The sequence below is a fragment of the Callithrix jacchus genome, chromosome 2 (genome assembly GCF_049354715.1).
Source record: "Callithrix jacchus isolate 240 chromosome 2, calJac240_pri, whole genome shotgun sequence".
Taxonomy (NCBI): Eukaryota; Metazoa; Chordata; class Mammalia; order Primates; family Cebidae; genus Callithrix; species Callithrix jacchus.
Genome location: NC_133503.1, coordinates 30,249,141 through 30,263,727, shown reverse-complemented (window position 1 = coordinate 30,263,727; position 14,587 = coordinate 30,249,141). Strand labels below are relative to the sequence as shown.

Below are 14,587 nucleotides of genomic sequence, written 5' to 3'. Positions count from 1 at the left end.
GTTTACTATGTGCCGGGCACTGCACTAAGAGCTTGATATACTAGCCCATCGCATTTAATAATCACAACAGAAATAAGGGAAAGGGATCTGGGTGCTGGTGGCTAATCCCTGTAATCCCAACACTTTGGGAGGCCAGGCAGGTGGATAACTTGAGGTCAGGAGTTTGAGACTAGCCTGGCCAACAGGATGAAACCCATCTCTACTAAAAATACCAAAATTAGCTGGGCATGGTGGTGCATGCCTGTAATCCCAGCTGCTTGTGAGGCTGAAGCAGGTGAATCACTTGAACCTGGGAAGCAGAGTTTGCTGTAAGCCAAGATGGTGCCAACTGCACTCCAGCCTGTGCAACAGAGCAAGACCCTGTCTCAAAAAAAAAAAAAGAGGCTGGATGCAGTGGCTCATGCCTGTAATCCTAGCACTTTGGGAGGCCGAGACAGGCGGATCACAAGGTCAAGAGATCAAGACAATCCTAACCAACATGGTGATTACCTGTCACTACTAAAAATACAAAAGTTAGCTGGGTGTGGTAGTGCAGGCCTGTAGTTCCAGCTACCGGGGAGACTGAGGCAGAAGAATTGCTTGAACCCAGGAGGCAGAGGTTGCAATGAGCTGAGATCACGCCACTGCATCTAGCCTGGCAACAGAGTTAGACTCAGTCTCAAAATAAATAAATAAGATAAATAAGAAAAAAGGACAACTATTATCCACATTTTGCAGAAGAAACTAGTGTTTTGAGACCTTATTGGTAATTTGCCAATGTCATTGAGCTGACAAAGGACAGAGTTAAGGTTCAAATACTTGTCTATCTGACTCCAAAATCTCCACACTTTATAGCCACGCTACCCTGCCTCGATTGTGTCCATATCAAATATTATGATATTGACACCTAGAGAGATTAGTCTGTTGCCCTTAGCCATATAGCTAGTTGGTGGCAGAGCTAGGACAAGAACCCACATCTTAGTAGAAAAAGTAGACTTTTTCTACTAAGCCCTCAGGCCTCTCCCATTAGTATGTTACATCATTATAGTGCATGGAGCATATCCACTTCTCATATTTTCTTCATAAAAACACATTGGAAGTTGAAACAAGACTATGGTCATTGGCATAGGCACAGTTTTCCTAGGAGAGATAGTTATAGGAAATCTTTGATATTTTTAAAGCATTAAAACCCACTTAGTGGATTCTAGAGAAAATGATTCTAAGACATTTTTAGAGGCTTTTCCTTGATTTCAATTTCAGAGAAGCAAACAAAGGTAAATGAGATCAAGTTGCTATTCTGGGATCTTCAAATTGCAGACACCATTTCTTAACCTACTCTTCCAGCAGGACTAGAAACAGTATTTTGTACCCTATTAAATAAGATACATATTTCTTTAGAAGGTATGATATAATCACCTTCCCATGGCTCTCTCAATCCCTTCCCTGTTGGTTTGTTAATTCACCACAGTATTAATCTCTTCAAATAAAAAAAAAATTATTATCTCTTCAAAAAGAAAAGAATCAGTTTTATATCACACCATGGACACAAATGTACTCAATGCTCGGTTTGCAACAAAACCTATCAATCATGGGTCCATAAACATTGCTTTATAAATGATTTCACTATCATTTTCTTTCATTAGTTAATTTTCAGAATGTTTTCGTGATTATTTTGAGAAAAACTTTGTTAAATTGAATGAACAAGGACTTAGGTCTCCTTATGAGTATGGTTTTACCAAGGTAATATTTTCTAATCTTTCATTCTTTTGAGTTTGCCTTTCTATTTTCCTTTTTCTTTCCTTTCTTCGTTTTCCTGCGTTCTCTCCTATTCTCCCTACCTCCCTTCCACAGTTTTGTGACTCATTCCCACAAGCAATAGGCTAGGCTTTAGAAACATACATAAATAAGATGTTGTCCCTTTATTCAAGAATTTTTACAGTGTGTTAGAAAATGTTCCTTCTTTCTGTACTCACTAAGGACATCTAATTCTTTATATTAAAGGAAGATTCCTTTACTTCTCCAACATCAGAAATTGATCACTGCCTTAATTGAGAAATAGATTGGGAATATTTCTCCAGGATCAACAATGAAACTCTCCAACAGGACTGAATCACACTTTTGCTGGTTCTTCTAACCCCATCCACCATCAGGAGTGAAGAAAGGTACCCAAAAGCCATCTCTTCCTAACCCTCTACATTCAACGCCTTGCCTTCACTGTCTGCCTTCACCCTTTTCATGTCTCTCTTCCCTCTGTATGTCAATCAGTGAAAAAGGTTTCAACCATTTATGTAAATCCTCATTTCATGGTCTTGCTCAAGTAGAAATCTCGATCTTCCGAAGGACACTACTTTCCCTAGAGTAGGTACAGGTGGTGGCACTTTCTCCTCCCTCTGCCCACTGGCATTGAAGATATAAAAAAGAAACACACTGCTTCTTGATCTTGGTAAAATATGATGCTTCAATGCTCTGTAGACATCCTCAGCTTTGCATCTCTTGCCATCAGATTTTATCACCATATTACCTCTCATTCTTGCTGTCATTCACTGACACCCCTGTTTGAACAACAACTTCCCCTTTTCCCCTTCTCTCAACCCCTGGCAAATTTCATTCTACTCTCTGATTTTATAAGTTTGATTATCTCACACATCACGTAAGTGGATGAACGCTGTATATGCTCTTTTGAGACTGGCATACATCACTTCACATAATGTTCCCAAGGTTCATCCATGTTGTATTATATGGCAGGATTTCCTTCTTTTTATGGCTGAATAATATTCTATTGTATGTATATACCACATTTTCTTTATGCGTTCATACACTGATGGACATTCAGGTTCTGCCCACATCTTGGCTATTGTGAATAATGCTGCAATAACTTTGGGAGTGCATCCATCGCTTTGAGTTTCTGGTTTTAATTCTTTTGAATAAAGACCAAGAAGTGAAAATGCCAGATTATATGGTAATTCTATTTTTGATTTGAGGAAACTCCATATTGTTTTTTTTTAGTGGTTGCATCATTTTATATTCCCACCAACAGTATATAAAAGCTACAATTTCTCCACATCCTTGACAACACTTATCTCTCTTGTTGCTTTGATAATGGACATTCTAATAGATGTGTGAGGTGGTATCTCATTGTAGTTTCGATTTATATTTCTCTGATTATTAGTTACGTTGAGTATCTTTTCATACATAGCAAGTCCTCATTTAAGATTATCTATAGGTTCCCGGAAACTGAGAGTTTAACTGAAAGGATGTATAGTCACACCAATTTCCTTTTATCATCCACTTTATACTCAAGGTATGCTGAACGAAATTACATCATTTAAGGGTTACTATACTTTGTTTTCCTTAAAGTTACAATTTCCAAGAACTTGCTGATAAAATTAAGTGAGAACTTGCTATATTTTTTGCTGTTTGAATGTCTTCTTTGTAAAAACCAAAGCTTTCCTTCTAAGATCCAGAAAGTTACAAGGATACATGCTATCACCATTTCTATTCAACATAATGCTGGGACTCTTAGCAAAGCAAGTAGGCAAGAAAAGGTAATAAAATGCATTCAAGTTAGAAAGGAATAAGTAATGTTATCTCAATTTCCAGATGACATGATTTTATATGTTTAACCCTAAAGACTAAAAAAAAAAAAAAAAAAAAAAACAACAACAAACAGCAACCCCCACCCCCACAACCTGTTAGAACTCTAAACAAGTCAGTAAAGTTGCAGGATACAAAATCAATATACAAAAATTAGTAATATTTCTATACACTAAAACTGAACCATTTGAAAAGGAAACTAAGAAAAAAAATCCCATTATAATTGCAGCAAAAACATATTTAAGAAAAAATTTATTCAAGGCAGTGAAAGACTTTCACAGTGAAAACTATACAACTTTTATGACAGAAATTAAAAGAGACACAAATAAATGGGAAGACATCCCATGTCCATAGATTGGAAGACTTAATATTGTTAAAATGTCCATACTGCCAAAAGCAATCTACACCTCCAATGCATACAATCCCCATCAAAATTCCAATGAATTTTTTTGCAGAAATAGAACAAATAATCCTAAAATCCATATAGAACCATAATCTTGGTTCAAAGCCAAAGCAATCTTTAGAAACAAGAACAAAGCTGGAGACATCACATTTCCTAATTTTAAAATACATTACAGCCTGGCCGAGTGGCTCACACTTGTAATCCCAGGATTTGAGGAGGCTGAAGCTGGAGGATCACTTAAGTTCAGGAGTTTGAGACCAGCCTGGGAAACATGGTGAAACTCTGTATGTACAAAAAATACAAAAAGTTACCCAGGCATGATGGCATGCATCTATCGTCCCAGCTACTTGGGAGGGGGAGGCAAGAGAATCACTTGACCCCAGAAGGCAGAGGTTGCAGTGAGCCAAGATCACGCCACTGCACTCCAGCCTGGGTGACAGAGTGAGACTCTGTCTCAAAAAATATTAAATAAATAAATAAATTTATATTTATTTACCAGCTTATGTGTCAAGTTGACACATAAAATAATATTCAAAACAGTATGGTACTGGCATAAAAACAGACACATAGACCAGTGGAACAGAATAAAATGCCCAGAAATAAAGCCACAGATATATAGTCAACTGACTTTAAACAAGGATCCAAGAATACACAAAAGAGAAAGGATAGTCTCTTCAAAAAATGGTGTCAGAAGAATCAGACACTCACATGTGAAAAAGATGAATTTGGATCCTTATTTTACATCATACACAAAATTAAATGTGAATTGATTACAGACTTAAAATGTAAGACCTAAAACTGTAATTCTCCTAAAAAAATAGGAAAAGAAGTTCAGGACTTTGGTCTTGGCAATTATTTCTTGAATATGACATCACAGGCACAAGCAATAAAAGCAAAAATAGACAGTAGGACTACATCAAACTCAAAAGCTTTTGCACAGTAAAGAATACTAGAACAAAATGAAAAGGCAATCTAGAAAATATTTGCATATCATACATCATCTCCAAGTATTTTCCATCTTAATACTTAGGAATCCATCCAGTGCTAAAGTTAGAAATCTTTGAGAGTGTGTTTTTTTTTTTAATGGAGTCTTGCTCTGTTGCCCAGGCTGGAGTGCAGTGACATGATCTTGGCTCACTGCAACCTCCACCTCCCTCCTGCCTCAGCCACCCGAGTAGCTGAGATTACAGGCACAAGCCATCACATCCAGTTAATTTTGTATTTTTAGTAGAGACAGGATTTCTCCATGTTGGTCAGGCTGGTCTTGAACTCTTGATCTCAAGTGATCTGCTTGCTTCAGCCTCCCAAAGTTCTGGGATTACAGGCATGAGACACCATGCCTGGCCAAGAACTCTTGCCTTTTTTTCTCAACTACCGCTACTTTCAAACTACCACCAAGTTCTGTATACTCTAGCTCCAAAATTTATCTCAAATCATTTACTTCTCTACCTTGGTGAAGGCTAACCACTTCCCTAAGTTCTTGCTGAAATGGATAAATAAAATGCTAAAAAAAAGTCAAAGGAGTGGGAGTCCACCTGTAGTTAAGGAGACCAGAATGATTGCACTGAGGACAAGGCACCTTAGATAATTCTTTGATAATGGATAGGGATGTGATGGATAGGTGGGTTTGGGGACACCACTGCAGACAAAGGGAACAGGGTGGACAATGACACGGAAGAAGGGAGTATGCTCTGAAAAAAAAAAAAAACAAGTAGCCCAGTTGGGCTGGAGCTGAAAATATATTTAGAGTAGAAGTGGGAGCAAGGGCTAAAAACATAACATTGGACTATATTGTGGAGGCCCTGAAATACCACAGTGGGACAGATTAAGTTGATTTGTTTACTTCCTGACTTCCTGAGGTGCCTTGTTGTTCATGGCCATAAATGTGTATCAGCGGAAATGGAAGACAACCTGTACTCTCTTAATTGTTCTGCATTTCACTGGGGTCTTTTCCATTCTAAATGTACAAGGGGATGCCCCAGAATATAGAAATTTTTCTACTGGTTTTTTTTTCTGTAACATCAATTATTTAAGCAACACTGTATATTAGCAGAGCCATATGCTTATTATAATAGTAATTGCTTCCACATGCTTATTTTCAGAGTCTTTTCTTATGTACTGAGATATTTATCTTGCATGTAGAACTACCTATTTTGTGAAAATGCCAATAGCAGGGCCACCACTGTGTTTATGATTACTAACCTCATTGAATCAAAGGCACCACAGATGGAGGAAGTTTTAAGAATATTTAATACATAATTTACTCGATTCTATCTCCTCAAGGTGCCTTGCAGATTGTTTTAGTAGATGTGAATTTCCTTTCATCATGTGGAATGCAATTCTATCCTTGGTTTGTTATAAATTAACAATCTTCTATAAAGTCCTGCATTCCAAACAACTGCTGACATATTTAACATGGAAAAAAATTCCCTGCACTACTCAGAGCTAGCATTTCTTCTTTGGTCAGTGCAACAATTTTAAATTGCTTTCCAGTTAGCCCTGATTTCTGATAAACCAAGTCAACTCCATAAATATATTTGTCATTCCATCTCACAGAAAATAAGTCACAGGCTTTTGAAAATGTAGCCAAGTGATTTTCACACTAATATGTGAACATTTTTCAAGCATCTGTATAAACAACAAGGTACAATAGGACCTGGGATCCCTGTAGACATTGTCAAAAGCCAACACAAACTAAAAAGTGAGATTCACCATCCCAATGCCTTTTCATATGGAGAAGAAATACATATCATGAAATCAAAAATATGTGTAAACAATGACTGAAGAGTTGCTCAGATTAAAATGATGGGAAGCCAGAATAAAAATATTTCTATCCATAAATTGGTAAAATGTTAATGATCATTCCCAGTGACTCTTGGGCTTAAGGACCCCATGCTCCCGTTGATTCTCCCACAGTGCTGGCCCAAGAGTTCTTCTGAAGACACTGGTGGAAAAGGATTGCAATTTCACATAACTGTGTATGTTCTAATTCTTCTAGGAACTCATCCTAAGACAATAGAGATGTCCACAGGAATTTAGCTATGAGGATTTTATTAATCACATTGATCTTTACTGCAACTAAAATAAGAATTAGTTAAATGTACAATGAAAGGAAAGTGAGGAAATGTGTTACACTAAAGGAGTGCTATGCACCTCTTAAATACTGAAGAAAATATTTAATGTCATGGGGAAATGATTTTAGTTTATTTACTAAAAAAATTAATACTACATAGGGCTTATAAAGATGCCAACTCTGTAAAATTATTAATCTCCCTCTCTCTTTCTCTCAGACAGACACACACACTGAAGGATATATGTTTCAAAACATCAACTATAGATATTGTCGGTTTCAAGTTATAGGTGATTTTTATTCCTTTTCATGCCTATACATATGTATATATTATATTAGATATGCACCATATATACATATACTTTGCGTACTTCTGTGTTATATGGTTTATACACATGTATATCTATTATAATACATGTAAACATATAGATATCTTACTTTGGACAGCATAAAGAATGAACAATAAAAATTGGACTTTTTCAGCAATTGTTAGTATTAAAGTGAAAAATTGGTAGCATTGGGATTCTGTTTCATTCTGAAAGTCCAAATTGGCTGAGAATCTTTAGAAAGTAACACAGAGAACAATATTTTTTATCGAATTCTATAGGATCTAATAAGTGTATTTACTCTTATAAAATAAGGAAGAATGAAAGCGACAAAATTTAGTACTTACCCTTAAAAAGTTAGAAAAAAACACAACACAATTATATAAGTACTCTCTCAGACCACAGTAAACTGGAAATCAACTCCAAAAGGAAACTCAAAACCATGTAAATACATGGAAATCACATAACCTGCTCCTGAATGATCATTGGATCAAAAATGAAATCAAGATGGAAAGTAAAAAATTCTTCAAACTGAATGAGGAGACACAATCTATCGGAACCTCTGGGACACAGCAAAGGTGGTGCTAAGAGGAATGTTCATGGTCCTAAACACCTACAATAAAAAGTCTGAAAGAGCACAAACAGACAATGGAAGGTCACACCTCAAGGAGCTAGAGAAACAAGAACTAACCAAACCCAACCCCAGCAGAAGAAAAGAAATAACCAAGATCAGAGAAGAACTAAATGAAATTGAACCATAAAAAATACAAAAGATAAATGAAACAAAAAGCTGGTTCTTTGCAAAGATAAATAAAATCGATAAACCATTAGCAAGATTAAGAGAAAAAAAGAGAGAAAATCCAAATAAGCTCAATAAGAAATAAAATGGAAGATATCACAACTGATATCACAGAAAACAAAAGATCACTCAATGCTACTATGAACATCTTTTTGTGCATAAACTGGAAAATCTAGAAGAGATCAATTCCTGGAAAGGTCCAACCCTCCTAGCTTAAATCAGTAAATAATTAGATACCCCAGACACACCAATAACGAGAAGTGAGATTGAAATGGTAATTAAAAATTACCAACAAAGAAAAGTCCAGGACCAGACAGATTCACAGCAGAATTCTATCAGACGTTCAAAGATTTGGTATCAACCCTACTAGCACTATTCCATAGATTCAGAAAGAGGGAACCCTGCCTAAATCATTCTATGAAGCCAGCATCACCCTAATATCAAAACAGAGAAAGGATATAACCAAAAAGAAAACTACAGACCAATATCCCTGATGAATATAGATGCTAAAATCCTTAAAAAAAATACTAGCTAACCAAATCCAACAATATATCCAAAAGATAATCCACCATAATCCAGTGGGTTCCATACCAGGGATGCAGAGATGGTTTAACATATGCAAATCAATAAATGTAATTCACCACATAAACATAATTTAAAACAAAAATCACATGATCATCTCAACAGAAGCAGAAAAAACATTCAAAAAAATTCATCATCCCTTTACGATTAAAACTCTCAGCAAAATCAGCATATAAGGGACATACCTCAATATAATAAAAGCCATCGATGAAAAACCCACAGCCAACATAATACTAAATGGGGAGAAGTTGAAAGCATTCCCTTTGATAACTGGAACAAGACAAGGATGCCTACTCTTCAACATAGTACTGGAAATGCTAGCCAGAGCAATCAGACAAGAGAAAGAAATAAAGGGCATCCAAATTGGCAAAGAGGAAGTCAAACTGTCACTGTTTGCTAATGATATGATCGTTTACCTAGAAAACCCTAAAGATCCCTCCAGAAGGCTCCTAGAACTGACAACATAATTAAGCAAACTTTTTGGATTCAAAACTAATGTGCACAAATCTGAAGCCCTTCTATACAACAACAGTGACCAAGCTGAGAATCAAATCAAGAACTCAACCCCTTTTACAATAGCTATAAAACAAACAGACAAATACTTAGGAATATACCTAAGCAAGGAGGTGAAAGCCAACTACAAAACACTGCCAAAATAAATCATAGATGACACAAACAAATGGAAAGACATCCCATGCTTATGGATGGGTAGAATCCGTATTATAAAAATGACCATACTGCCAAAAGCAATCTATAAATTCAATGCAATTTCCATCAAAATGTCACCATCATTCTTCACAGAATTAGAAAAAAAAAATCCTAAAATTCACATGGAACCTAAAACGAGACAGCATAACCAAAGCAAGACTAAATAAAAAGAACAAATCTGAAGGCATCACATTACCTGATTTCAATTTATACTATAAGGCCATAGGCACTAAAACGGCATAGTACTGGTATAAAAATAGGCACACGGACCAATAGAAGAGAATATAGAATGCAGAAATAAACCCAAATACTTGCAACCAACTGATCTTCAACAATGCAAACAGAAATATAAAGTGGGGAAACAGTACCCTTTTCAACAAATGGTGCTGGGATACCTGGCTAGTCACATGTAGGAGAATAAAATTGGATCCTCATCTCTCACCTTATACAAAAATCATCTCAAGATGAATTAAGGGCTTTAATCTAAGACCTGAAGCTGTAAAAATTCTAGAAGATAACATTAGAAAAATCCTTCTAGACATTGGCTTAGGCAAGGATTTTATGACCAAGAACCCAAAAGCAAATGCAATAAAAACAAAGATAAATAGCTGAGATTTAATCAAACTAAAGAACTTCTACACAGAAAAAGGAACAATCAGCAGAGTAAATGGACAACCCACAGAGTGGGAGAAAATCTTCACGATCTATACATCTGACAAAGGCCTAATATCTAGAATCTATAATGAACACAAAGAAATCGATAGGAAAAGAACAAATAAACCCATCGAAAAGTAGTCTAAGTATATGAATAGACACTTCTCAAAAGAAGATATACAAACGGCCAACAAACATATAAAAAAAAATGCTCAACATTAGTAATGATCAGGGAAATGCAAATAAAACCACAATGCGATACCACCTAACTCCTGCAAGAATCGCCATAATAAAAAAATAATAGATGTTGTCACAGATGCAGTGAACAAGGATCACTTCTACCCTGCTGGTGAGAATGTACTAGTATGACCACTTTGGAAAACAGTGTGGATTCCTTAAAGAATTAAAAATAGACCTACCATTTAATCCAGCAATTCCACTGCTGGGTAGCTACCCAGAGGAAAAGAAGTCATTACATGAAAAAGATACCTGCACAGACTATAGCAGCACAATTCACACTTACAAATGTGGAACCAAACAATGAGTGGATAAAGAAACTTGGATATATAATATCCGATAGTAGGAATATCCAATAGTAGGAATATCCATTAATGACATTTACAGCATTATTTCCATGCAGGAATGGAAAACCAAACATCGTATGTTTCTCACTTAAAAGTGGGAGCTAAGGTATGAGGATGCAAAGGCATAAGAATGACACAAGAGACTCTGGGGACTCAGGTGGAAAGGGCAGGAAGGGGCTCGGGGATAAAATACTACAAATAGGGTGCAATGTATACTGCCTGGGTGATAGATGCACCAAAATCTCACAAATCACCACTACATAACTTACTCATGTAACCAAAGCTGTTCTCCAATAACCTTTAGAAATAAAAAAAGAATTAAAAAAAAAACTAAAAAAACCCACAATATACTCCAAAAGTTAAAATGGGGAAATTAAAAAACATAATAAAGATGAATATAATGAGAAAGAAAAATTAAAGTAAATAAAGACAAGTAGAAAGCTTGAAAAAATAGATCTCTTTCAAGCCTGATTAAAAAACATGAGAGATAAAAATATAAAAGATTAGAGATGAGAAGGGAGACATAACTATAGTTACAGGAGCAATTAAACAAATTGCATGAGAATATGACTCACGAAGAAGCCGTAAGGATATAGAAGCAGAAATAATCTTCAAGAAACTATTAATCAACCTGGAATAGTTCTAGCAAATGTTCACTTACAACACACTAACTGTGCCCTTAAAAATAATATTATGACTTCTTTCCTTGTACAAAGCAATATTTGATGCTACTTTATTATTTAATCATTTTATTAAATATTATAAACACTGTTGTCTAGCTGTTGTAATACTGTATTCTACATGTAAGCAGAATCGATTGCACTGGAAGGAGCACTCCCTGTACTGCGGGAGTGTGGGGTTATGTACGTACTTCTATTTTCCTGCTATTCAGCATAAAATTTGATGCTTTTAAATTTTATAATCTTGATTACTGATATTCAGCATTCATATGCTAGTCAGAGGTTAATTTCTCCTACTAAAATGCCAAGAAGCAGGTAGACTCTTGGTGGTGTAAGGCTTTCTGGAGTCCTTCTACCTGGACTACTGCTTCTCTTTCTGATATCACTTCTTCTAACTTTGTTACTTTCCATCCAAAAACGTGTGTGTGTGTGTGTGTGTGTGTGTGTGCGCGCGTGCGCGTTTCTGCGCGCGCATGCAGTATCTATGTATTTTAATCAGATGCTTCCTAAAACATTCCAGTCCTTGTTCACAAACTTTCAATAGTTCTGTAACGTCTGCTTGATCAGACCTTAACTTTTTACGATGAAGCTCACAGTTCTTGGTCATCTGATTGCTACACATCTATTCATGTATTTCTACTCCTATTCAATAAAATCACTACATTTCAATTAATCTGACTAGAGTTGAAATGTTTTCTAGACTGAAAAGTGTCCCCTGAAAAATTATCATCACCTTCACCTCACCTCCCATTCAACCATCATACAGTCTGACTTTTCTTCATTTGGAATATCCATCATCTCATTTCCATACGTGTAAGTCCTGACTCCTATTTACAACCTAATTAAAACCATACCTTCTCAGAGCTTCCCTTACTGTAACAGTATGCTAACATATATAATGTTTATTTTCTTCTCTCCCTATTGAGGGTAGACAGGAATGTCTCTGCAAATGCATATGAGTGCTTGGTTTCTTCAAGAGACAACAAAGTCCATATTACTGTCTATTCATATGGGAAGTCAAATTCAGCACAGAGAACTGAAAGAAAAAAATAGGAAATTGTACCATAACATAGTGAAGTATGATTAGCACATATGGTCATTACCAATAACAAAAGTGATCAAACAGGTTGTCACAAAATAATGAATTATCCAAATATTTTGAGGAGTGAGTAGCTGCTTAGACTTAATTTCCTGGGAAATAAAAGGTCTAAAACAATCAACATAAATCTTCTGGACACATTTCCAATGTATACATTTCTGTATTTATGTAGCCTGTCATATATGCTGTGTGTGTGTATATATATGTGTATGTGTGTATATACCAATAAATTACTTGCATCATAAAACATATTCAAAAGTTAAAATTTTAAAGAACAAGTGAAAATTGGCCAGGCGCAGTGGCTCACGTCTGTAATTCCAGCGCTTTGGGACGCTAAAGCCAGTGGACCATGAGGTCAGGAGATTGAGACCAGCCTGGCCAACATAGTGAAACCCCGTCTCTACTAAAAATACAAATAATTAGCTTGGCATGGTGCTAGGCACCTGTAATCCCAGGTACTTGGGAGGCTGAGGCAGGAGAATTCTTTGAACTCAGGAGGCGGAGGTTGCAGTGAGTCAAGATTTTGCCACTGCACACCAGCCTGGGGAACAGTGTGAGACTCCATCTCAAAAAAAAAAAAAAAAAAGAACAAGTGAAAATGAAGGTAAATTTACATGGAAATTTTAATATTTTTATCCTGCACCAGTTTATCATGATGCTCAACCCATATCTTGGAGACATGATCTCACTAATTTTAACAAGAGGATAGAGTGAAATAATGAACAGATAACCTCATGAATAGGTGATTATGCCCTGCTGGATGCAGGGTGGGGAGGGAAAGTGTTAGAGGAAAGACAAGAATTGGGAAGGGAAGACGGACATATTGCAAAGAAAGCAGATTCCCCACCAAGTCAAATATTTTTTTGACAGATTCAAATTGATTCAGAGCTCCCCAGAGGCAAGAGTTCTTATGTGGGACTTGAGGAAAAGTGGGTGTTTGTCTGTGGATTCTGGCTTACATGGATAAGACAGCATCATTGGTTTAAGTAATCTAAGGCTTTAAAGGGCATCCTCCTTGATGTCAGATGGCCAATACACTTCAAGACACAAGAAGGTCAACACAGGCTTCTCTTCTCTCCATCCCCAGAAACTGTACACTATAAAATACCTATAGTGCTCATTTCAGCATTTTCATGTAAGGCCTTCATTTCCCTGGAATTTGGTCAATTTGTATTTATTGATTTCTATCCCTCTCAATAACATCCCTCTTACCAACAAATCACCTTTCCCACCATGCATACACAACACAGACACACACAAAGAGATACATACACAATGGCTTTGTCCAATGCAGAACAATTAGCAATTACTTGAAATATTTTCAGAAATAAGTGTTCCCCAGATTAATCCATCTCCTCATCTGAGAGGACTTTTCTATTTTTCACCAATATTGAATAAAACAATGCATAGTTCTCTCTTTATATTTGTGTGCATATTAAAATGTGCACATCTAAGATACTGTGTGGTATCTTTCAAATGCCAATTTTCTTCTTTAAAAATTCCTTTCAAAGATCCTTTTTGATTATTGAATGTTTCATAGTGTATTTCTTGCATAAAAAGCTACAAAGAATACTTCCCAAAACTCCTCCAGCATCTAACTTTCTCACTGTAAGTAGCTTCATGCCTCCTTTTTCATGATTAACACAGATGGAAAGATTGTTGTGGTGTTTATCTTTTTTATTTCCCCCAGAATAGTATAACTCTGCATAAGTTACCTCTTAACCTACTCTTTTCTCAAAAATGCCTACTCAAATATTCCAGTCCCTTTCTTTTAGCAAACATGCTCATAATTCAATTATCTTTTTTTCCTCACAAATATCTCTGGAATACGAAGACAACTGGGAATACCTTGCTTGGGGAGTGAGAGTCATTCCTGAATATTCCTTGGCTAACCTGCTTATCCACTGGTTGAAAAACATTTCTTGGTTTGTGGAACACTGTTCCTGACTCACTGGTTCCCAGCTCAGCATTAGCTAACATTGCTCCATGTCTTTGTCTCTTGGCACACTGGAGGTCTTCGTCCACCACTGCACGTTTCTCTTCTAGCCTTCACTTTATTGTCTCCAACTTCATTGTTACAGACTCCATAAACCATTTTCAGGATCAAAA

At 36.2% G+C, this 14,587-nt stretch overlaps 1 protein-coding gene and 1 long non-coding RNA gene across 18 annotated transcripts in view; both read right to left on the bottom strand.

Annotated features, from left to right (window-relative positions):
* The window catches only part of TENM2 (teneurin transmembrane protein 2), a 3,966,312-nt gene that overhangs the window by 868,096 nt on the left and 3,083,629 nt on the right, over positions 1-14,587 (bottom strand). The gene's annotated exons all lie outside the window — the stretch shown is intronic.
* Positions 1-14,587, bottom strand: part of LOC118151654 (uncharacterized) — a 57,311-nt gene that overhangs the window by 41,872 nt on the left and 852 nt on the right. The window contains exon 2 of the long non-coding RNA XR_013530751.1: positions 1-14,587. This exon is cut by the window's left edge and continues 41,872 nt beyond it. This is a non-coding gene — a long non-coding RNA (uncharacterized LOC118151654).